General features: G+C 39.1%; 1 protein-coding gene across 4 annotated transcripts in view; it reads left to right on the top strand.

Annotated features, from left to right (window-relative positions):
- LOC150078344 (protein slit-like) overlaps positions 1-26,794 on the top strand; it is a 715,724-nt gene that overhangs the window by 149,336 nt on the left and 539,594 nt on the right. The window lies entirely within an intron of this gene.

The following is a 26,794-nucleotide window of genomic DNA, read 5'->3' as shown; positions in this document are numbered from 1 at the left end:
AACCGCACATTAAAGAAATCCTATTCGGATATTGATCAAAGCTTCAAATAATTATACTTTCACGAGGCTAGAGAGGTTTTCAATAAATACAGTTTTCTCTCCAATCTCCTCAAATACAACTATGGTATTCTCAGATCGCAAGACTAATAGATTATGTGGTGGATGTTCATGTTCCAAATCAATAAAACCGTCATACTAAGTTACTGTATTCCAATAATCGATATATAATAGAGTTAATATTACTTCTAATGATCTCTGATGACTATCTGTTTTCTCTAACAAAGATATAATTAAATATCGATTTCAAACATATTTATACTCTACCCTAGTCAATGTGTAGGTGTATTGTTTTGATAAAATGTGTTGGCGACCATTGGATTGTGCATTTACCATACTTCACTCTTTCAATCGTTACCATAAATGGAAATGCAATCATTAATTGTGACATTTTCAGTGGATTTAAACATTTCGTAATTATTCCGCTCTCCATTTGGCAATTTAAATCTGTCTTAGATTAATTTAACAGGCAGTATTAATATATGATACCGAATGCTTCATTCAGTTTTCCAAAGAAATTCCACTAGTATCATGATTTACGATAATGCGAAGTTAGTTTATGAATATCAAAGTTTCTTCATTTTTTTCCTGTATCAGCAATCAATCTATTAATAATTATTAATTCAGCGTAGTATGATGGTTGCTGTTCAGAGTACCTGTAATGCGTTTACTTATGCTGTGTCGCATTTTCGTCGCGATTTCCACCAACGCAAGTTACTCCCATGTGAAAACTGCCTGGAGCGCTCCTAAAGAAGTTTCACTTAAAAAAAAAAAAAAACAAAAAAACATGGAGGGGTGCGGGTGTTGATCATTATTCCGCCCTACACGAGAACACAGCCACCATCGTAAGTGTCCCTTTCTCTGTTTTTGGAAGGATGGTATCGCATTCATCATTGTCTCCAGATGAAATAGTCTAGAATCTGTTTGTAGGCTAAAACGGGACTCATCAGAGAACAGAACTGTACCCTATTGTCGGAGCTCCAAGTCGCATGTTCATGACATCAGTTTCGACGAGCTGTGCGGCAGTTTGGGATTAATGGGATACAAATCACTGGCTTCCTTGCTAGAGTCCACTTCAATTGAGTCTTCTTACCACAGTTCGGTTCGAAATGTTTTCACCTGTGGTTGCAGCAACCTCAAGAAGCAGTTGATGACATGACATCGTAGGGTTCCGTCTTCTGTTAGAACCAGATAGCAGTTTGTTCTGGTTGACATAGCTCTCGGGCGACCTTGGCCAGCTCTTCTTGTAATGGTTTCTGTCTTCTGAAACTGCTTCCATAGTGTCGACATGATACTGCGTGAGACATTTAGCCAAAATGCCGCCTGCGACTGCCCGGCTTCAAGTCGTCCAACAGTCATCTCAAAGAATCATCTAAACGATGATGACTTGCCATCCTGAGTACTAGAGTTATGGCTATCCCACTGAGCAAGCCAAAGAATAGGAATGAAGTGATCTGGTAGCAACCTGTGTTTTGTGGGCATGAATAGTTTGCATAATTTGCGGTTGTGTGAGTTGGTAGATCGATTTCTATTGGATACTCGGAATTCGCATTCCAGCATGCCTATTATATCATATGTTCACCTTCGGCGACACTGTTCACAAAATATTCATGAAAAATATTTTTTTCTGTTAATTTGGTCAAGCAGTGTACATAAAGTAGCATAAATGGAAAGGCGCAGAAGGAAAACCATCTTTTTTTTTCTTTTTTTTTTTTTTTTTCCTTTTTTGTTCGTCAACAAAGACTAACTACTAATAATCCACTAATTCTTAGTTGCACGATCACTAGGTGGCATCTCTCCTGCTTCCTCCTGGATGGACCGGTAATACACGAGGAAGAGCTCTCACTCCTGGGGTAAAACAGAGACTTTACAGACTGAGCATGTGGATCCTCGGATGCAACTACCAGAAAGAAAATTAATATTTTCTGTTTGGTAGAAAGAAGATACTATTCAGACAACTTTGCGATAGCATAAATGGAAATACTTCTCAGGCTCGTTATTGAACTTGCTGGACAATAACGAGACTGAGAAGGTATTTCTTATCTTTTATTTCTTATATTTACAGTGCAGCCGGCTAATAAGCTAAAATTTAATTTAAAAGTGCCTAAAGAATGCTGGCACTTTCTTTAGGCACTTTAGTTCACAAAATGGTACGACCATTAAAATCAGTAGACTCCCTTATTATAGACATATGTCTATAATAATAGACACTCCGAACTGCCTTTGAAAACACTCTTTTGAGGTACTTCTCATACCATCTTAAACACTACAAAGGATATCATAGCAGAGTGGAATATCATGGATGTAACAGATGAAATTGCCCAATAGCTAAAAGACCAAAATGTCATAGATGGCAAGAGAATTCTGCAAAAAGCGAAGGCCCACTTGTACCAACTCGAAATATTATATTCGATTTCAGTTCACCAAATTCTCTAGCCAGTAAAAAGGCAGGATATCTAAATTGTCAAGTTCGTCCTTATATCCCAAATCAAATGATGTTTTAAATGCCAAAAGTTTGGGCGTTCGCAAACAGTATGCAGAGGGTTGTCACTATGTGCTAACTGTGGGTTAAAAAGACATGTCCGTGCTTATCCTGTAAAAACCCCGCATTGCTCAAATCATTCCTGTGATTATCTTGTACAAATCCTGCATTATACTGTGATCTGCAGTTGATGCTCCTCAGCATAATATAAGAACAAAATGGAAATTCTAAAAAGCTAATTGGGCGAAATATACACAGTACTACCATAAATACTGTCACATGTGTCACTGCATGTAGCCAAAAAAATAAAAAGACACAGGAACTCAAAACTCTGTGGATTTATTGTTGAACACGCAACACATGAAGCAACACAATCTTCATTCAAAATGTCCGTCCCTTGTTTTTCACACAAGACCTCAAACATTCTGGCCATTCATCAATAGAAGAATGCACAACATCCAGCGGGAAATTGGCCACAGCATTCTCCAGTGATCTCTTCAGGCTCTCGAATGTAGCATGCCTTTTACCACAGATCATCCCTTCCAAAATAGCCCACAAACAGTAATAAAGTGGATTAAGATCTGAGCTGGCAGAGGTCATGCTTGATGAACTCAGGCACATTCTCTGTCAGCCATGTTTGGGTGATCTTTGCTTTGTGGACAGCCGCTGAGTCCTGTTTGAAGACCCAGTGCTGACCATTGAAGAGAGTCTGATTTGAGGGGTCTCACATTCGGCTCCAGAATATCATTCAGGTACACCCTTGCACTGGTTTTCGCCCCTGAACACACAAATGCATCTTTGTTACACTTTCATAGGAGACTCCCACCAATGATGCTGGATGATACCCCTTTCAACCCTTTTTTAACGGCCTGACATGCCTCTGCAGAGCTATGGACATAGAATACACCTTGTCATTTTGACGGTTAACTCTCCTCAATAGTAAAAATCTTTTCATCTGTGAAGAGTATATGTCGATGCTTACCATTCGCGTACCAACGCTGCAGTGCCTCTGATCTTTTTTTTTTTTTGCCTCCGTTCCATCAGAGCTGGAATTAGGAACTGTCCTGTTCTCCTGCGGTAGGCACTCATCCCTAGATCACTTTTAATTATGGTGACGTCGATCTTGGTGATATTCCCATTTCTCTGGACATGATTTTTTGTTTTCGTAGGAGATTTCTACGAATTCTGTTCTCCACCGCCTTGATAGCTGCAGGGGTCCTCACAGTTCTTGGGCGGCCGGACCAGGTCCTGTCATCAATTCTCTGTTGTTCATTGTACCTATAAGTTGCCCCGTAGACAAATCTTGGGCTTATTCCAAGTGGTTTCAGATGTTTGAAATAGGATTTGAAATTTCAGGTGCATCATACCCTGCCTTATGAAGATCTATGACAGTAGTCCTGTTTTCTTCATCTCCCTATTCCACTTTCTCTGGCTTCCTTTACTAGATGATGATCTGTTAAAGAAAACTTAATTAGTACTACACATGAGGTAAAATCCACAGCTCTGTGTTATCATTTTCTATTTTTACAGGAGTCTTACTTTTGTGACAATATGTATGGCAGTACTGCGTACATCTCTGGCTGCATTAGATGAATAGGTTGTAATTTCTAAATCTGTGGACTTTTACGTAGAATAGAATAAACATAACAAGTAAAATGCTAATGGCAGCAGGAGCTGCAAGTCCCTCAAAAACATCCATGAGACAACACAAACACGCTACATAGTGGTGGAAAGACGAATGCAGCACAGCATAAAAGAGAAGAATAAAGCAAGCACCCCACTTAGGTACAATCTTATGAACTATAAAAAAAAGTGTAAGAGCTAAAGCCCACAGTGTTTGATGTTAAAGCAAAAAAAGCCTGGATGCGTTTTGCCTGGATGCCACCATCAACAGAAATACGCAGTCGTGTAATTTGGAACAAAAAAAAAAAAGAATGGTAAATATTTTTCTATACCAGCTCCAATAATACACTGGAATGAACAGAATATTACTGCACCGACCTAATTGCAAGTGCTCTTAGGAAAACTTTTGAAAAGTTAACAGCAACATCCTCGTATGTACAGTTCTTCAGAAAGAACTGCAGAAGAAAAATGCAAGAAAAAAATTTAATTCAACTTAGCAATTCCCATATAACCAGCATTTCAGCACTGAAGAGTTTGGAGCAAGCACTTTTTAGTCCATAATGGGATCATCTGTATAGAAGTAAACCTATGATGAATAAACCAGCTGGAATAAAATTTCAAAATGTTATTTCAGAATGGGGATTGAATCTTGATAGTTAATTGCAAAAAACCACTATGATAAGGCCACCATGGCAAACATAGTCACTGGACTGATTACTTCCAGGAAGGGGGGAAACAATCTTATTGACCAAAACATTCAACAGATACATGAAGCCTATACATCACGGCACTCCCGTTACTCCCAGATATACACACAGACGGCTCACAAATAGATGCATAGATGCTAAGGTAGGTGCTGCAATAGTCTTTCTTAATATTACATATTTAAACAACTGAAAATCACTCTAGATAACAGTTGGTCTTCCTTAAACCAGACGAAGAATCCTTTTACAACTAAAATAAACCTTGAGTTCACTCTCGTGGCAGGATGACTATAGGTAAATTAAGAAAAAATCATTGTTAGCCGTGTCAATTTGAGAATGAAATATATACAAAATGCTTCGTTTCGGAAGTTTCGCACACTTTTCACCAGATGTCACTATACGAACTCCAGCATAATTTCCATTACTTTCATTGAGAAGTCTTTAAGAGTGGTTCGAGATGTTAAATTAATGCCAATCCATTGGGAGGTTAAGATGCGTGTTGTTGATATTAGAAGAGGATGGCGATAATGGGAGACTGAGATAAAGGACAGGCCAGCAGTAATCTGCTGGTAATGAGACATCGTATGCATCATCTGGCTCGCACGCTTGCTTAGATAGCGTGACTGTTCGAGGGAGATAAACAACAAGTCCCATGGCGGTGACCACCACGCTGCCATAGATATGTAAACAAATAAGGTGTGTCGTAGTATTGTTCTCTTGCATCACGACTTAATCCAGGTGGGATTAAGCACATCTCCACTAAACGAGCCATCAGACACTTTAAACGTGCACTACCTTACGCGTTAAGTGGGCGTGGTGGTTTCGACGAAGTTTAACTTTCTTCGGATGGCTACTAAAGGAATTAAACACTCTGACGAGACTAATTAATTCTTTATCGTCTTCTAAAATGGTGGACTGCACAAGAACCCTGTCGTAGGATACCATTCATAAAAGAATATGGTGTGGTGGTCGTGGAGGGAGAGATACGCTGGGAAAAGAAAAGTTATGACGAAACCTTAGGTTGGTACATTAACCGATGATCGTACTGACCGTGATTAAATTACATTGAGTTGTTGAAGGAAAATAATTGATGAATAAAAAATACTCAGTATGTGCTGAATGAAAATATATATTATTATTATTATTAGAACTGAATGAATTCACCGAAATTAGCACATCTTCTTGAAGAATCTGAAGAATCACAATGGCAAAAAGATTTATAAGAGCAATGCTTATAAGCATTGCTCTTATAAATCTCTTATAAAGAGATTTATAAGAGAAGCATTGCGAGAAGCTCTTTGGCATTCTTGACTCGACAAATCGAGAATCACATTAAAAGTTAGAACGAACGATCATGGCCGAATGGTCAAGCACGAGGTTACAGAAGTGCACGCACTTTGAGTGATCGTGGTTCAAGGTTGTGTTAGTACTAACTTGGTAATGTTCTTGTATCTCTATCTTGTGAACTCCTCTGTGTGGCTTTCTGAAGTAATAAATAGAAAATTTTATTTTTATTTATAATATTTGCACTTGCCGAAATGCAATGTAGATTCGTAAGCTTCAGGTGGTTTAACATTGACTGGCCGACGTAACCGAATGGTCAAATGTAGAGTGTAATAGCACACGGGTTTGAGTGGACCATGGTTCAAGTTCGCATGACTGTTAAATGCAGTTTACGATTGTATTAATTATTGAATTGATTGTTTTAAACTACTCTACTCTGACCTAGTGCCCGGAGTATAAACAAGATTTTTTTTTTTTAAATCTTTGCTCTACGATGCGAATATCTAAACTGAATCCTCAACAGATTTAGGGCGTAATCTAGAATTTGGTGTTAGATTTCCTCTTATGAAGAAAGGCGATGATGAAATATCGAGAGGTCTGCTGGTCCGTCATTGGTTTTTATTACGTCTAGCCCATCTGGTTGGCGGCATGGTAGTAGTCCATTGCAAAGTATCTTGTGATCCGAGCACAAGTTCAAAGTAAAGGAACAAGACTTTTGATATAGAAGTATGTGATTTGCCTACTGGCATTGTTGAGCCTGGTCTTCCTAAAGTTCATTATTATCTTGGTTAGGTCCGAAATCATAGATAAAAATCACCAAATTAAACACTACTGCTCACGCCAAATAAGTGATAAGATTGCGCAGATACCTAAGCTGATATGGAATCCTCACACGTATAAATTCCAAATGATTTTTAATGGCTTTAGTGCATTCAAATGAAAACTTAATGTTTCAGCTTTGATGCTATGCCATTAATTGAAATGTTCCTTTGTTTTCGAAAATTATAATGAATCATCATAACTTCCAAGATTAGTTGAGAACATAACTTTAATGTAACAGGTTTAACTGCACTGTTTTAAACAAAATATGACATGTTCACAGGGGCAAAACCACAAATTCTAGACCCCCAGCAAGATTCACGAACAGGCTCCCCGTGCTCTTTAGCAACCATGCCAAACCAGCCTTACGGGCTCCCTCTTGACCCTTCCGACTCCCTGCTAGGTTGGATCTGGCAGTATCGTAGTTTTGCCATTACAAGTAGAACAAATTACAAAAATTCTGTTTGCATCAAATGTCATAGAGTTGTCAAATTTTGCCATCCAGATCATAGAATTAAGCTTACGTATTTCTTCAGACAAATATCCGTTTGATTCTCCACTGGATTGAATGCTGCCATCTATAATGAAGGTCCGCAGTATTATCTCTTTTAAATTGTGTTTCCTTTCCACAACTATTTCCTCTGACTATGTAGGTTTTATGCACCAGTTTTTTTTAGAAATTTAGAATTTCTTTACAGATTAGTTTAGCGAGACGGGCTTATCAACCCTATACGCATTTAGTTGGAAGAGAATGCATTTTAAAATTATTTTCCCATGGCCCGGTTATTACATAATCATTTTGCTAAATTAGATAATTTAAAAACTCGAGACTTCACAGACAGTTTCGAAATGAACAATGAACTGTGTACACTGTTGTACAATGGGGATTTGTGGTCTTCATTCTATGAATGTTGACTTAAAATTAATCTTCCAGGATCATTAACCTTCTCTGATGTTTCTCAGCTAACAAATGGTGGGGGGAAACTGAATTATACCGTGACAACATTCTTAAAAGAAGCAAGTATTTGAGAGGGAGGTTGCAGTCAGTGCATTAGGACCATGCTAACCATTTATTTTCAAAGACAAAGTAATGTGCCTTTTGGGATTAATTTCGCACCATGTCTGTGTTTACGTATCAACAATCTACTTTTGAGGAAATGGATTTAGCCCCTGTACCTATTTGTGTAGGTGATTTCAGTAAAAGTACAAACAGACTACAAGGAGATGTGCAAAACTGTATAGTATTTCGGCAGAGGGACAAAAATGGATAAAAGTTATGATTATAGTTTTGCAGCAAGATATGATTGGAGGCAGTGGCGTAACTAGGGTGAAGAACGTGCCCTGGGCGCCAAATTTGGGGTCGCTTTTTATGGTTAAATGAAAGAAATTCAGCCAGAATTTTAAAGAACAGTTTCAAGGGGCGCCATTTGTGATCGTCCCCATTATGCTGAGACATACACTCTAAATGATAGAGAGGAAACTGATGCACGATCAGTTGACCAGTGCTCGTACAGATATACCGATATTTCTACCCCTAAATAGGGGTAGAATGTTAATTAATCCTTTACATTTTTTGCGTTTATGTTATGTTCCTTTGGAAATAAATAACATAACGCATTTTGGAATAAATCCCAATCTCAAAATTATTTCAGAAGAGTCATTGAAACTTAAACCCCCGAAACTAGCAGGGAGGGGAGAGGAGGAAAAGTAGTCGGCAGTTCAAAAATTGGAGATCAGTGATGGAAATCTGCTACATATTTAAAATAGTTTGCGTTAGTTAACTATAAGTACAACTATTATTTATGTTATCCAATCACTGAACAGTATTTAGAATAAAAAATCGTGTACACAGGAAAGAATTGCAGTGTGAAATACAAATTTTAAAATTACACGATTCTCTGCATCGTTGAAGGTAGCGTCGCATCCTCATATTGTGGCCGTTCCACACATTCAAAACAACAAAAAAAACAAAAAAAAAAACCCACTAAAAACGGTTGTTGTTTGTTTAATACAATAGCGCCATTTTTGGTGCGATAAGAGGAGTAAGCTACTTAAGGAGTCGGGAGGGATAGGAGCCGGGATATATATGTCGTGTCGGAAGGGAGGTGGGTTAAAAGAGCCTAATTGTGCGTCTGTAAAATCACGATTAAATGTTTACACACGGTGAGCGTTGTGTGGGCTACTGCCGGCGATAAAATGGAGACTGCTCAGGGAAACGGTCGTGTTTACCCAGCGCTAAAGTGGAAGGAAATTAAGTGACTTCGTCTAGGGGTGGAGGGGCGTTTTTTCCCTCCTATTATCACAGATGCGGTGTAAGTTTTAAATTGGACTTTCATATGAGATTGAACACTCGAAACACTTGGGACACGCCATTAAAAAGAGTTTTTGTTATCGGAAGGAAAGCACGCATTAAAATTATTATTAAGGCCACTGTCCAGGCTTACCACACAACTTCTTCAGGATAGGAACTTGGAGATCTTTAGCTTAAAGTGTGTAATCTAGAGTCCTTACATATATATGGGTTTCCACTTTAGGGTTTTTCTTTAGGAACTTCGCATTTTTCATCTATGGATCGGCAATCAAACCAACCGTAGAACACAGTTTACGGACATAATATATTCATTCCTCGTAGTTTAATCTTGTAACAAACAAGAATAAATCTTTTACAGTTTGTGGGAAAGGTGTCGAGAGTTGTTTTAATCTTGAAATTTTCACTTTCCATTGAGAGCGTTCCTGCCTTCAATATTTCAAAAGGATAACATTTTTTTAAGACTAGGAGGGATAGTTAATAAATTAAAGAAATCCTGAAAATACGAGAAAAAACAAAGACAGAAAAAAAAATCAAATTTATGACGTTTTAATATGTATGAGAGTGTTATAAAAGTTCTGACACTGGCCACACTGCGGCGCTGAGACTGCAATGAGGCGGCAGATGTATCATTTGGCGATGATACGGGTACTTCTAGTTATTAGTTAGCAGCCCAGAGATCCATCAAAAGTTGTTTGTAGTTGCATTTGGCATAGAAAGTAAAATACGTTTTGATGTGGTTAATGCAAACGATATTTCATACACTTTCAACTCAGAAACACCCCATAGATGATATGAATTTGTGAATCATAGAAACTTTGAAAAAGTATCTATGAGCAGGACTGTGCAAAGGTACTTGGTGGCTCGGATGCAATGGGGGTTAAGAGACCTCGTTTTTTTTATGTTCAGACTCTAATGGCTCCCTTGATTGGCTCCCCTAAATCGAGGGCCCTGGTGCAGCGCATACAATGCACCCCCATTTCAACGGCCACAATATGCCGCACTGAAATTGCATATCCAAAAATAGCAAAAATTCACTCTGCAAATTGCAGAGAGAGAGAAGTGATTTCTAACTAAAATTAAAAATCATTAATTTAGCTTTGTCTAAAGAAAATTTTCTTCTTCTTTTGTAGAAAATGAAACGTATAAAAGTGTATTTCAATGTACTAATAAGCATCCTATGTCGGCAATGACCACCCCGGATTTTGTGCAATCTCCTCGGGGATTTTGGAGTATAGTTTTTTATTTTTTGGGAATATTTTTGAAAAATAAAATTGGAAATATTTAATATAAAACGGAAAAAAATAATGAATTAAAGAAACTATATAATTGAAACTGTAAATTTAAAAAAAAATAACAAAAAAATTAAACGTATAATTTAAAGTAATATGAGAGAGAGGTCCTCGGACTTTTCGGTTAAATTTTTTCTAATTTTAGAGGATAAACCAGCCTTTTCGTGAGTGGAACCCGAGTCCCTATGCAGATAGTTCTGTGCCACTAAAAAGGTTGCTCTACACTGGGAAAGAACATCTCAAGATGTATATTACAAACCAAGATCGCTATTTCGAAAAGGAAACTATTTTAAACTGCTCCATAAAATGAACAGAACAAAATGTTTTTCATGAATATTTTATTGTGATCATTGTCGCCAAAGGGCATCCTCTCATGCAAATTCCGAGTATCCAATAGAAATCGTTCTACCACTTACAGAGCCGCACATTATGCCTATAGAAACACAGGTTGCAACCACATAACTTGATTCCCGTTTTTTGGCTTGCTCAGTGAGATAGCCACAACTCTAGTACTCAGGATGACAAGTCATTGTCGTTTAGATGATTCTTTGAGTTGGCCGGCCGGCCAGCCGTTGGATGACTTGAAGCCGGACAGTCGCAGGCAGAGGTGGCACGTTGGCTTAATATGTTACGCAATGTCGTCTCAGCACCATGGAAGTAGGCAGGAGACAGGAACTATTACAAGAAGAGCTGGTCAAGATCGCTCGAGGGCTGCGTCAACCAGAGCAGACCGCTCTAACAGCAAGACTGAAGCCTACGATCCTATCATTCACTGTCTGTTGAGGTTGCTGCGACCACAGGTGAAAACATTTCCAATAGGACTGTGTAAAGAAGGTTCAATTAAAGTGGACTCTACGCAAGCAAGCTAGTGGTTTGTATTCCGTTAACCCTGGAGGCCTCAACAAAGTACAAATCCCGTTAACCCCAAATCACCGCAGAGCTCGTTGAAAATGGTGCTATGAACTTGTGACTTGGAAACCTAACAAATGAGATAGTTTTGTTCTCTGAGTCCCGGTTTAGTTACAGATTCTAGACGTAATTTCATGTGGAGACGATGCGGTACCATCCATCCAACATCAGAGAAGAGAAGGCGGTGTTCTCGTGTGCGGCGGAATAATGATCAACGGCCAAATCCCTTTTCATCTTTTTGATAGTGGTACGGAACTGTACCGAGAACAGATCGTCCATCCCTATGTGGGACTTTTTATGATTGGTCCAGATTTTCTCGTCATTCACGACAACGCCACTGCTAATAGAACCCAAGGTCAAGGAATATCTTGAAGCTGAAGATATCCAAAAAACTAGCGTGACCAGCACAGTCCTATTGGATTACAAGACTTAAATCCGATGGAACATGTATGGGACGCCCTTGGTTGTCGCACTGCACGCCGACAGCCAAATATCGTTCACTTGGTGAGCTAAAGCCTGCGCTGGTGGAATAATGGTATTTGTTGCCACAAGGTCTTATAGACATCCTTATATCGAGCATGGTTCACTGAATCCGGCCTGTTTAGCCGTTGTGGGTACGCCGTACTGATGTCATGTGATCACATTTTGTATCGACTTCTGTAATGTGACATTTTTGGTAATTCTTATACAGTCCCTTACATCTGTCCGAAGTTTATCGCTGTCTCCTCATTTCATCGTTATTCTGTGGTTCATCACCATACCAAATTTTTGTCCTGCTTAATCGCAAGCCGCACAAGTTACACTACGTTTTGCGCTTGTTCTGTTAATTTTGTCATGCAGTGTATATATTAAAAAAGCGAAAGGGGCCAAGCATATTTTGCCGAAACATAACCGAACGTCCCTAATTGCTATTCATTGAAATATTTCCGGGTAGTGAAGTATATTTTATCTATTCATTGAGAAACATGAAATTATCATGGTAATTGGAAGTTTGCAAAATTCCAAGGTTGTAGATGATGCTGTATTTTCCAGAGTGATTAATGATAGAAATAAGGATATGATGCTGCAGCAAGACTTAGAAGAATTAGGCTGATGGGATGAACAGTGGAAATTAAGGTTTAATATATATAAAAAAAAAAAAAAAAAATTGAGGGTACTGCATGTGCGTAGCAGTCATCCCAGAATAGCATACCAATTGCGTGATACTGGAATAAAAGCAATGAAGAAAAAAAAAAAAAAAAAGACGTAGAGGTGATTGTACAATCTAATATGAAGTTTTCTGTGTAGTGCTTGAGCAGCTCAAGTGGTTTTTGTCAATGATATTCAGGAATTTTTCTTGGACAAAAAGGAGATTGTTTCGTATAACACAATGAGGCTTCCAGACCTGTTTGCAGTACTCGAGATGTTAGGCAACATCTTGAACACTGCATACAGGTCTGCAGCCTCATTTTAAGAATGATGTGGATATGCTAGAATGGGTTCTGAGAAGAGCAACAAGATTAGTCAGAGACACAAAAGGGTAACCTTACCATAAAACTGTATTTCTGAAAATACAGTCTGGAAACTAGGCAACTGCGTGGAGACCTGATTGAAGTGTTTAAAGCCTTAAATGGTTTCAGTAAATTAAATGTGGATGGCATTCTAATTCTTGCTCTGGCAACATACTCAAATGGATACAAATTTAAATTAAAAAGGATGGTTGTAGGATAGGGTGTACGAGAATTTGCTTTCATCCGGAGAATGATTGATTGTTGGAACAAACTTCCATTTGGTGTTGTGGAGGTGGTAGTTTGAATAAATTTAGTGAAGAATTAGATATATTATTAGAAGAGGATAGATAGTGGGGTGGGTAGCGTTTATGTATCTCTATACATTAAAGTTCTCCTCCTAGTGATATTTATTCGAGACAATGGGAGAAGAGGGCGGGGCAAATACGTCACTAAAATGCGCAGGTAAATAATACATAGGCCATTTCCTGATTAGATTTCGATCAGTGCGTGCGTTCTAATATTAGTAGAATGTTATTATTTTGCAAATAATAACATTGAAAGACAACTGCCTTCATGGTCACCAACCTCGTGCACGTGATTCACTGTCTAATACATGACCATGCCCGGCATCATTTGATGTTCTGTTGTAATGTTTTTTGTATATTTATGTCAGATAATGAAGAGACCCAATATAGTTTGTATATTTGTAAATAGTTTAAATATTTGTGTAGTTTGTAAATATTTTAATCCTGCTGTTTTGGATGCAACAATAATGGGAACCCAAAGGAAAGGGCCTTCTCCTAAGTGACCTACGTAAACTCAGGTAAATAATTACATAGTGATATTTATTCGACCTTGAGAATTCCGAGTGGTCGGGAGTAGCCAATGGAAGAAGAGGGATGTGATATAAGTGGGGAGGGGAACTACAAATGAACAGGTAAATAATTACATAGGTCATTTCCTGATTAGATATCTACCAGTGTGTTTCGATAGGTGTGTCTTTTGCGTAGAAAAAGATCTGACTTAATCTGTCATCCCTCTACATTTTATGTAGTAAAGCGTGCGCGGGGATTGGCGAGCAAAGTCTTCTAATTTGTTAATGTATTATTAAGTTTGTTTTGTTTGTTTTAAACGCAGTTAAATACATTACAATGTAAAGTACAGTCCCCCGATCAGATACCGCAATTTGTGATAAGCTTTGTTTATACTAAGGCACTATAAATAAAAGGGTTTAGAATTGTTCATTTTATGATGAACACTAATTATGTAATCGGGCTCGAACCATTGTCAACTCAAGCGCGTGTGCTAAGTCACTCACGAGCTGAAAAATCAACTAGATCGGTGTGGTTTCGTTCTTGGGATTTGGGGAGCTTCTAAATCTGGGATTCAGGTACATTGCGCCCATCCACACAGGCCGGTCCTTGGTGAGGCCGTGGTACTATGCCCCAAGGAACATGACTCCCGGACTGAAAAGCTCTCCAAATCCCAATAAAGGGGTGGCCCTCAATTCTGGAGGAGTGCTCCTTCTTAATATACCTTTTTTGCAACATTAATTCTTGCAATGGACCCTTTGAGCAGCAGGATGGACACAATATTAGTTTCCTGGGATAGTGGTTCTACTCCATCCGTCGCGAGATACCCAACAGACTATTATCGCAATCGCTACACTACTTACAACTCGCCTTTCTGATAGGCAACTAAAAAAAAGAAATAATCTATACCTACAGCTTAGCGATTGTAATCTCCGGTACCAAAACGAAGATTTCTGTGATCCGATCAAAGCGTTTCTAAGAATAACGCAGAAGCTTTCAAAACCATTGATTTATCCAATTTAAGGTCAATTATTTATAAATTAAGTTAAGGATAATTATGCGCCTTCAAATTTCCGTCCTTGGTCGCGCTAGGGAAAATGTCTGTCAATTCTACGACTCGTATCTGCGAGCCAGCATATTTAAAGGTTTGACCTGCAAACTTGTTACAATTTTTGACGATCATCGCGCGTTGATTCGCGACAACCAGCAGAGAAACGCTGACCTAGGATACGTGGCAAAAATGTTTGGACAAAGGTAATCAAAGCCTTTATCGAATTAAACAAAAGGATACGATGTAAAGACAAGCTAATAAAACGAAATGGAGCGATAACATTTCTAGAGATAAGCTGGAAGCCTTCTTTGATCCCAGAACTTCTTTTACGAGCTTTAAAAACCGAGATAACATCTTACTGCTCTGTCTTTTTGTTTCCTGCTGTTTTTAACTGATGTTTTTTCTAGCTGCATCGAATGATACATTTTTGCTTTTCTGCCTAGCCATGGACAAGGGAAACTAGTTGCTGTGTTCACATCTTCTCTTCTGAGAGAGTTGGGCGGGGTGTGACCCAAACCATTGATTTCCCAGAAATGCGAGTATTGAACGTTGTTTTTTCCGAATTCTGCCAGCTCCGTATGTGGAATATAAACAAGAGATGATTAATTCTGCGCACTCACTTTACTAGTTAACGCAACAGCACAGTTTAAAAACTAACTTCTCTCGTCCAGCGTTAATAGGGAAAGTTCAAACACGCTCCCTGGACTGGTTCCAAACTTCCATAGTGACCTAATTCGCACCTTGAGTGTAATTTTTCTCCCAGAACATAATAGCCACTCTCTGCATGGCTCGAGGCCTTCTGATTCAGAACTTAATAGTTAAGTCGTTCGCGTACCCCCGACCTGGAATCATTAATACTCAATTAAAATAGAAAAAATAAACAAAAACTCGTACAGTGTACACATGGAGGCGTCGGTTTGAAGAGCGTGGTCTGCGTGGGTATGAAAGAAACTGACTCGTTAAAGACGAGAATTAAAAGGATCCCAAGGACGGAATTCCTTGACCTGTTGGGTATTGCAGACGGCTTTCTTAGTATGAAAACCTTTCGCCAACGCACTACAAGAGAAATGCAGTTTTCTTATCTTCGCACATCTCTGCCTACACATCTTATCTTTGCACATCTCGCTTTGGGGACTTCATCGCCTTACACAGTATAAAGATGAGGTGCGGTGGGGAGACTTAATCCTTAATTCAAATGAATGTGAACGCAGTGGATAAAGATCTTAAAAGATAAGATTGATGATTACACTTTCTGATTTGGAAATGGAACGATTAAAAGTCAAAGCTGTTTTCGCAAACTACTGTATAAGTATTGCACATAACTTCGAAATTATAAAATACCTAATATTGTTTGGGTCTTTTCGAAATTTTTAAAGAATGGCAGTTATGTTTTTCCGACAGGATTTAACTCCCTAGTAGGTGTTCTCATTTGACCTCCGTAGCCGAGTGGTCAGGAGAGAAAGTGCAATAGCACACGCACTTTGAGTAGACGAGGGTTCAAGCCCCCGACTGCTGAATACGGTCGAACTGCCAACCCGCACTGGGTGGCAGATTATGGCCCCATTCCCTCAACACCAATTGTTGAGGAGCTTCCATCCTGCAGTGGTTTGATGATGGCTGCAGTTTACCCCCTTTTATTTTTTAGATGGTCTTAATTGCTCACAACAGAACAAACCACGAGTTACCCATGACACGTTTTATAATCCTGAGTTCTGTTCTTTATTTTCTATCTGTTTCGGATCGTATAGGGACATCCATTGGCATTCCTGGATAACGGTGAATCATATTTCAATGATTGCAATACGAAACTTTTTGGAGTTCACAGGCTGTATATACCTTTTAAGAGGTAGTGCTTATGAGTTCCCAGTTCCTAATTTATATTTATTTTAAAAGTGGCGATGATTCTTTGGATGTGGGCATGCGTCTCCTTCGACGGGGTATCGTGCTTTCGCACTGCTGAACGTGACTTACTTTGTCTTTTCTTTTTTCATAAGTTACAAGAGATTCCCATATTTGTTACCAATAACTTGGAAGGATTATCGTTAGTCATAAAGGGTCACTGAAAAAATTATTTGTTTCTAATTTAAAATTAATAACGATTGCCTTTGAAATTGCACTCCTGTTGGCATAACGAGAGCCGCAGATTATTTCTGCCCATACACGACAAATAATGATTTCAAATTATTATTTTAACAGCACCAGGGCTTGTCGTTGATGTTACGCCGCCTCCGTAGCCAGGTGGGAAGGAGCAGCAGTGTGTAGCACACTCTTCTTGATTAGACCGGGGTTCGAGCCCGTCACCACCAAATACGGAGGATGCGGAAAGGTCAGGGAATGACCACCGCATATTCCCGGAGCAACATGGCCTTAGTTGCTCATGCTCCTAAAAAAAAAACCAAAAAAATCGTTGATGTCAGTATCATGCTTTCTGTAGAAATACAGATTTAAAATACTTATGCTTCATAATTTTACTCATCGAGGTCTGCTGCCACGCCACAATCGTGAGCATACAAATTGCGAAACTTGGAAACAAAAGCGATTATTCAAGTATGTAATTACGTCCTTAAAATTAATTCACGCAATTCTAGTTAATACGAAGATCACGATTCATCCTCATGACCTTTCCAATGATAGATATGTCTTAGTTGGGGGCAGCTCGTGGTATAACAAAATTGTGGTCGCAGTCTCATTTGATTTTGAAACTTGATAGTGTCAACATCGTGGTTAAGACATTGACATTTTCAACATCGTAATTTGTACTTGTCTCGTCCATGCGATGGCATATGGAACTGCGACGTGCCTAACAAACGCTAAGCAATTGAGTTATAAACATTCAGCAACCCAACCGAATTGTATGACTCTGACGCTCGTATGCTAGGACTTGGGAAGCTGGGTGCAGTCAGCCTGCACATAGTGTGGACATTGTGTTCAGCGGCAATCCCATTTGAATGTAGAAGTTCAGACATATGGATCCTGCGCGCGTTCTGTTTACTTGTATGAACACAACACCAGTCTGTATGGCAGTGGTGAAGCTCTCATACTGTATGGTCCTCCTCCTCAGGAAAGGTTGGAGAGTGGGAGGATGTGGTTGTTAGAGGTTCGTGTGAACCGTTCTGAAATTTCGAGATCCCAGAACTTGGGTTTCGCTTCTGCTGCCAGGGCCACTTCGTTGCGTTTACTTTTACGTGGGAGTAAATAATACTGAAGTAAATTATCCCAACGGCTAAAAGGTCAGAGGAACGATAACCATACACTTACACTTTTTTAAAAATCTGTGGCCTTTCACAGAGTACTGTGTCATACAGAGTACACAACGTCGGGGCCGTTAGACATCTAATAATTCACACTTTATAGCAGATTATAGAAGTATATTAAGTAGTAAAATGGTTATTTGTTAAATGCATTGAGTTACAAGTTGAAACTCAAAATAATGCAATATCAAATAATATACGAGGGGGGCCCTCGTATATTATTTTGAATATAAAGAGTTTCCTTTGCCCTATTCACCATTCCCCTTACTTTCATTTATCCATCTTTATTGATTCCATGCTGTTTTGTGCTTCTATTAGCTGCATCCGAAATTCAAACTTAATATGGGTATTATCCAGCACGGATGGTGCTAATTCATTGGAGTCTAAGTAATGAAGATCTGAGGCTGTATTAACAAAAAAATTAAAGAAATTATTGCGTGAATTGGAATTTTCGATGGCAAATGGCCGACCTCTTTGGTGACTTACGCTAATGAAAATATCAGTGATGAAACGGGCCGAAATAAATTGTTTAATTCGCAGCTTTGTTCGTGAATCCACTGTTATTGAATGTTTACGATCTCCTCGAAATGGGACGATGACACGTGGAAGAAGATATTGCTGCGCACCATTCAATAAAAAGGACTAATGAAAACGCAAAGAGCTATAAAAGACCGATTTTGACAGGAAAAACTAATGGAAACTGTGTGTGCGGGCGTCTACTGTTGCTTCAGAAGTTGGCATTGTAGGGGGAACTCAGTAATAATCCAATTAATCGCGAATGGTGAACTCGAAAAGCATCTCAGTTTTCTATGGAGCGCTTCAGTTAACCCTTACTGCGATAACGCACTTAACATTTACTCAAACTTGCCCTTCGGAGAAACAGCCGTCTGTATGTGTGGCCTGTCTCCATAGCAACGATTATCATCATTCTAAAAATGAAATTGTTCGGAAGAATTGTTGAGCACTTAATGAACGCCATTTGCATGCCATTCTGTCGTCTCTTTATCAGTCTGACTGGAGACCATTAAACACATATTTTGGCCCCGAGCTCACCATCTTCCAGTGATTTGAATAACGTAACTGATCGAAGAGAAATATTTAAACGTCACGTTGGTGAAAATCAGAGTTTTTATTGCCCTTCTCTCTTGCGCTTGCTGTGGACTGTTCTGATGGAATCTGCCATTTACAAAACAGGAAAACGCATTCGGCATTCATGAATTCGGCAAACGATATTTCCCAAACATTTACATTTGTGGCTTTGATATTCGTCCAACAGACATAATTGTACCTTGATTAGAATGTGTGGTAGTCTAGTGCGGCTTACAAAAAGAGAAAGCTTCTTTCTTTCTTTCTTTCTGCGAAATATCATATATAACAAGCAAGTACTTAAGGATTTGGGTCGTAGGTAGTAAAGATCATCCATTAACGTCAAAACTAGCATTCGTCCTACAGATTTGATGCAATTCAAAGCTTTAGTATTTTTCGCGTTGGCAGAAATAATATGGTTGATATTGATATCGTAAGACCTGTGCTACACTTTGTTGTGGATTGAGTTATGTATATTTATGTGTACAGTTGTCATTTTATATCCCAAATATGAGATATAAAATTGGAAATATCCGATGAAGTTCCTTATTTAATCTTGAAACCTAAGAAGCGATGTTTTCCCTGCCCTCCTAAGCATTCTCAGAATGCCCTCCTAATTCTTAAACTGAAAAATGATAAACGTCATTTTTCAATTTTGTCATTCTCAGTCACGCGATCTCTACTCTTTTTATCGGTATATTTTCGAAGAGCTGTACAAGGAGACGTAGGGATTTGTTTAGTTTTTACATGTTCTTGGAGCCCACAGCGGCTTTGTTGACGAAAAACAGCTGAATCTTCTTGTGACCATAAAGAGTGTCTCGTGGACAGTGTAAGGAAGGTAAAGAAAAACGTAGTCGGTGGAAATTTGTGTTCGTTAAGCGGGTATAGTGTATAGTGTTTTTAGGGTCTAACGGCACCAGGGGTTTCCCCCATCTCCGCGTAATATACATTGTGGTGTGATACAGAACACTGTAGAGGCCAGAGGGTTAAAAGTGTATGGATATTGTAGTGTGTAATGTTTTGTACCGTTGTTCATCTGGTCTTTTAGCCGTTGGGTCTCAAATGAGACCCACCGTTGCCCACACTATACCTCGTGGAGGCAGACCAGGTACACCAGTATTTTAGAAATTTACTATTTACTCTGGCAGGTCCTGCCACCTAATTTCCTGAGATTTCAGTGGCTAGGACCTAAAAAAAAAAAAAAAAAAAAAAAAAAAAAAAGTGGAGGGGGAGGAGAAACGCTAGAAATTGGGTCAGACCGAAAGAGATATAAGTTATACGGGTTATAGTTCATTTTTTATTATTATTATTATTTATTTATTATTTATTTTTTTTTAAATTTTTGTGTGGGGCTTGTGTAGTTTTGGCAAGGGTCAAACGCTAGTCGCAAGATAGCTAGAGAGGGAAGGGAGACTGAAGACTGGGGGGTGAAAGACAGAAATATGGAGTCAATAGTGAAGATAACCCCAAAAGTCGGTGGGGCAGGCCCATGCCTCACCAGGTGAAGATAGGGGATGGCAGGGGGGAGGGTACAGAGTAACCATCCCCTGCCAAGGAAAGGGAAAGAAAGTGAACCGAGTGAGGGTACCCGGTTCAGATCGCCTAATGATGTTTCGGCAGCAAACTGCATAATGTCTTTGTCAGGTCTTCGTACGCCATTCCTGGGACATGTTGTTCCGTCCGTGTGAGTGGTCAAATCCAGATAATGACTCCAGTTTAAGCCAGTGGTCAGATCCAGGTTAAGTTAATGATTAGTTTTTCAGATTGTAGCTGTTAGGTTTTTGTTTGGTTGACACATCTAAGGATCTTTATTATGGATGATGAGTGGTTAGTTTGTGGGAAAATTCCTGCTAAGGTTGTGGGTATGTTCTTCTTCTAGTAAAAAGATCCTGCGCAAACTGCGTTAAGGCTTTATAGTTGTCCTCGCTCTCCAGGAGATATTGTTCTTGGTTTATTGGTGAGAAACGTATTCTAGTTATTAAGAGGCAGCGGAGGTCTTCATATAGTTGGCAGTGGTGCATGAGGTGCTCCCACGTCTCTGGCTATCCACAGTGGCAGAGAGGGGTGTCACTCAATCCGAAACTGGAGAGTTTTGCTCTTATTGCGCCATGTCCCGTGAGCAGGTAAGATGTCAGCAGACCCGGTGAAAACCAGTTTGGGCTTTGGGGAAACACTAGTTGATTATCCGGTATGAATCTTCGGGTGACTTCCCCTTTTGTCGAAGTCGTCCAGCGGGTTTGCCAGGCCTGCTGTAGGTGGGTGAGAAGGCGTTTTTTCTCTAGTTTACGATCGTTCGCCGGATCAGTTGTGTAGTCTAGGCAGGTGATTGATTTGCCTTTGGATAGTTGATAAAGCAACCCACAGCGGACGATCTCCAGGTCCAGGGGGAGAGCACCCAAGAGGACCTGGAGGGCGTGGGTGCTTACAGTACAGCAGGCTCTCGAGATTGTTAGTAGGACTGAACGTTGAATGGTCTCTAGCTTCCTTTTGTTAACTGCTGTTACCGCCTTGTGGAACCAGACTCCTGATGCGTATGTTATTGCTGGTAAGAAGACTGCCTTATAGAAGAGGGCTAGGGTCCTCTTCTTAAGTCCCCAGTCGCGACGAGTGACTCTAGCTATTAGTGCGGAGTATTTTTTGATTTTGCTTCTGAGGTAAGTAAGATGGGGTGTGAATGACAGATTTTTATCCAGCAGAATACCAAGATATTTAAGTTCAGTGGAAAGCTTAATTGTTGTTTCCTGAATCTTTTTCTGGGGAGGCCTTCTGATATTGAGAGAACCTTTAAGTAGGATGGAGCAGGTTTTTGTTGGGGATATCTTTAAGTGGTTTTGGGTGGCCCAGTCTTGTAGGATATTTATAGCACGTTAAGCGGGTAACGGAACTAACCGTTCGATCGTAAGTTGTTTTCCTAAAAAAATAATGTTTGTATCACTTTCTTCATGATCAGCCAGTGGTCTTCGCAGAGGTGTAGAAAAAGAAACCTCCAAGTACTGCAAGTTGCCTATAAAACAATACCATAAACTTTTTGTGATGCGTTCAGTGTTCATATTTCAAGTATATTAAAAATCATCAGTAAATTATGCAATGGTAATTTAATTTTTAGTTCCTCTCTCCTCTAATCACTTGAATAAATATTGCCCTTATGTTGTGATTTGGTTGTTACCAATTAATTATGCTCTCATTTCTTTGTTTTCAAATCTTGGACAGTATTCAGAAATTATGCTGTCGTGAGAAACTAATCATGGATGGAACATTCAAAATTATATCACACGCTTATTCAAACAGGATACGTGGAAAGTGATGTTCTGGGTACTTTCTACTAAGCTTCGGGATGTTCGTCTGCTGCACCGAATTCAAGAAAAAGCTGAGCACGAGGGGAATGTCTTTTTAGTAGATTTAGAAAGAGCAGCCATGAATGCTGGTTCTTTTACTTTACCTTAACAAACCCATGCTTCAGACACAGCATGGGTTTGTTAAGGGAAAGTCTTGTCTGACAAATTTGATAGGATATTATGATGTGGTTACAAAGGAACTGGATGCAAAAAATAATTTTGATATCATATATTTGGATTTCAGGAAAGCTTTTGACACTGTTGCGCATGGAAGACTATTGTACAAATTGGAGCAGAATGGTATTAAGGGTACGTTGCTACAATGGATAAAAGGATGGTTAAGTGGGAGAAGACAGAGGGTGGTAATCAATGGGTGCTGCTCTTCGTGGACTAATGTTATTAGTGGAGTCCCACAGGGTTCGGTGTTGGGTCCACTGTTGTTTTGTTTATTTATCAATGATATTGATGAAGGTATATCAGGCTTAGTGTCGAAGTTTTCAGATGATACAAAGGTTGGCAGGGTTGTTAATGACAGTAATGGCAGTGTGCTACTGCAACAGGATCTAGATAATTTGGGCAGATGGGCTAAGAAGTGGCAATTGAAGTTTAACCTTGACAAATGCAAAGTACTGCATATGGGTAGAAGTAACCCCAGAGAAACGTACCAACTGTGTGGTACTACACTTAAGGTGGTAGAAAATGAAAAAGACCTGGGAGTAATTGTGCAGTCAGATATGAAGTTTTCTGAGCAATGCAGACAGGCTGCCAGGGCAGGTCATGGGGTTTTGTCAATGATATATAGGAATTTTGCTAGCAGGGAGAAGGAGATGATTGTCCCTCTGTATAAGGCAATGGTCAGGCCACGCCTTGAGTACTGCGTGCAGGTCTGGAGGTCTCATTTTAGGAAGGATGTAGATTTGCTTGAGCGTGTACAGAGAAGGGCAACAAGATTGGTGAGGGGGAATGAAGGGATCCTCTTACCAAGAGAGGCTTAAGTTCTGCAAATTGCAGTGGCTGGAGACTAGGCACTTGCGCGGTGATCTGATTGAGGTGCGTAAGGCCTTGAATGGGTTCAGCACGCTGAATTCTGATGGGATCCTTCCACTTGTTCAGATTACGAACCTAAGGGGGCATAAATTCAAATTAAGAAAAGACAGATGTAGATTAGATGTGCGGAAATTTGCCTTTAGCCAGCGGGTGGTTAATTTCTGGAACAAACTTCCATCTGTCGTTGTGGAAGTTGATAGGTTGAATAAATTTAAGGAGGAACTGGACAGGCATTTGTAGGGAATGGTGTGATTTTTTTTTTTTTTTTTTTTTTTTTTTTTGGCTGATGCTGCATAAGCTCATACATTTGCTTTCTTGCATCACATGCCACTACTACTACTATTTTTGAAAGTGTATTTGGAGAAAGGTTGAAGAACTTAGGTTGGGTCCAATGTACACTCACGACCCACGTGGGAGAAATTAATTTAAAGAGCTGATACTTTCGATGGAAAGGATAGGTGGTACTTATTTGTGGTTACAAGAAGATTCACCCAATGTTTTCCAAGAAGGATGCTTCCCATAATTTACAGAAGCGTGACTAAACCTTTAAGTTTAAAAAAGGTTATTTTTAAACCAATGAATAGTATTTGCGATCGCAGTTTTATTTGTGGACTTCTAAATTTTCATATTATCTTACTTAATTTTCAGCGAACCACTTGTTTCTTTTTTTTTCTCCAAAAAGCATTCATGCCGTAAAAATGGTTCTTTTATTCAAATCAAAATATTTATATCAAAATATTATTTCCATTTACGTTTGATAATTTGAAATGTAAATCTTAAACTATAGGTGCCAATCTTAATCTCTAGGTGCCAGTTTGTTATAAAGGATCACTTGCTCTCAATCGATGTAGCCGAGTGATCAGCACGAGAGTGCAGAAGCACACGCGCTTCGAGTCGCTTGACTGCTAAATACAAAAAAAAAAAAATTGTAATCTCTTCTGACCTAGGGATCATTACTTTTTTGACCAATGTGGAATGAGTAAGAAAACAGTACGGAGAGAAAAACCAACAAAGTTGAAGGACGGCTTTCAAAAATAAACGAGAAAGCCGATGTCCACCACAAGAACTTATTTTGATTCGTGGGGTTGCTGAAACAGGAGGAAGCGGTTAATTAATGAAGTCTCCAGGTTGTTACTGGAAACAGAGGATGGCTTAAACTAAAACTGAATTACACGGAACTGAATGAACACGCTGATATTGAAACGCCGACCAATTGTTTAATTGGACCAAAAAAATAAAATAAAATAAAAAAGAACCTGTTAAGAATCATATGTGTGTGAGTTACTTTTCGCATACCATTCGAGGATCACATTAGACATTTGGATATTTTATTATTATGCGGGATGGATACGGCAATTGTGCTATCCATTTTGGAATATGATTACGTTGTCTGGACTTCTTGTGAAGATGAATTTTTTTTTAGTTCTCTCTCTCTCTCTCTCTCTCTCTCTCTGGCCATGACTCAACTAAACCTTGTGTGGAGTGATGTCATCTCTTCGATCTTACTATCTTGGAGTGGAGATAGACAACGCTGCATTTGAAATGCTGTCATTAAATTAAAAAGGAGTACATATTTGCCCTTGATCTGCTGAATTACATTAATTTTCGCTGTCTGGATCTCTCAAAAATCATTTCATTTTATACAACGGTCTACAAGGACAAATTAACGCTTTCATTAGCATTTGAATCACGCAGGAAGTTGATAAATTAACTTGATATTGATTTTTTATTTTTCATTCCTAAAACTACGAATCCCTTGAATATCGTTACTGATGGTGTTTTACTAATGATTAGCGATGAGAATTTACCGGACTATAAGACGAACAGAAACATAGACACACCCACATTTCTGAAGGCGATTTAAAAAAAAAATAATGTCTATGAACTTATGGAGACTTTCGGACTATAAAACATAAGAGGTTAAAAAAAATAATAATATATTTACACCGATGTATTTTAGTTCCAGGTCTTTTAATAGTTAGGTGTATGTGTTAAGCAACTAAGGATACGAGGCATCAGTATATTATAGCTATAACTGTGTGTGTTCTTCAGTCGATTTTCTGTACGAAAAATCCGAGTTTAAACATGTAACCATTACCTGAGACGGATTAAGACAGATTTTGTGAACACTTGAGTTGTCTGTTATAATTTGAGCGGTCTACGCCTCGTTTTAAGATAGCCTGTAGATGTAAAAATAGTTCCATCAGGATACCATTGGATTCCCTCACATGTATAGTTAATTTGATTTTGACTGGATTGCAGAAACAGCAGTTCTAAATAGGTGGTATATAAGTCTGTAATTTCATTAGTGGCCATATTCCAAAATAACGGATGAAAATTCGGGTGTATTGCAGAGCTTCGGATGGGGAGGTGCGCATAATTTGAGTGGCGACCATCATAATTCAAGATGATGGATTGAAATAGACGTGTCCCGTAGCGAATTCGCTCACATATATTGTAAATTTGGTTTTCGTTGGTCTCTAATTTGGATTTTATTGATTACAAGCAAAGAGGATGCTTGTAATTGTCTTTTGACCACCACCTAATTGTACCATTTTCTTCCAAGATGGTGAATTGAAATAAAAACGACCCCTTTCAGTGCTTCGTAATGTCCGCTCACATATACTATAAATTTAGTTTCGACAGAACTATTAGCACATTATTAGGTGGATGTGGGAAGGGGAAAGAGCCTGCTTTCCTGTTTTTGGAAAGATGCCAATGAAAGTAAGTAATATTTTGTTGCAAAGGTAACCTTATTAAATACCTTACCAGCACACCTTCTCAGTAGTATCAGTCTCATCTCATCTGTGTTTCTGTTCTATGGTAATCCCAGGACTCTCGTCCAAAGCCACCTAGTATTATTGTCTAATATACACTCTGTATAAAGGCCTGAATGTTATATTCAGGCCACCCGGGCAGCTGCCTTCCGGCGCCCGTCCCAGGCACGTTTTCCAACCTGGGTCCACTGTAGCTCTTACTGTGCGAATTGGCACCAATCCCGCACCCACCTGAGGAGTGCTATACAGCCCAGTAGTATGTATAATAGTTTTTAGACTGATAAATAAGTCTAAATGTTTTATAAACCGGAATAAGGCTCGCATTCAGGTTGTTTTAGTTGGCACAAAATATAGATTTGCCAAAAATCTTCAGAACAAATATCAACAATCATATGAATCTCCGTTTCACCTTCTGATTAAAGTCTTCTTAGAGGCCAGTACACTGATCGCTGTCCTTGCATACAAGA

Source organism: Mastigoproctus giganteus, chromosome 11 (genome assembly GCF_048544385.1).
Source record: "Mastigoproctus giganteus isolate SK-2022 chromosome 11, ASM4854438v1, whole genome shotgun sequence".
NCBI lineage: Eukaryota > Metazoa > Arthropoda > Arachnida > Uropygi > Thelyphonidae > Mastigoproctus > Mastigoproctus giganteus.
Note: the sequence above shows the minus strand (reverse complement) of the source record. Positions and strands in the feature narration are given on the sequence as shown.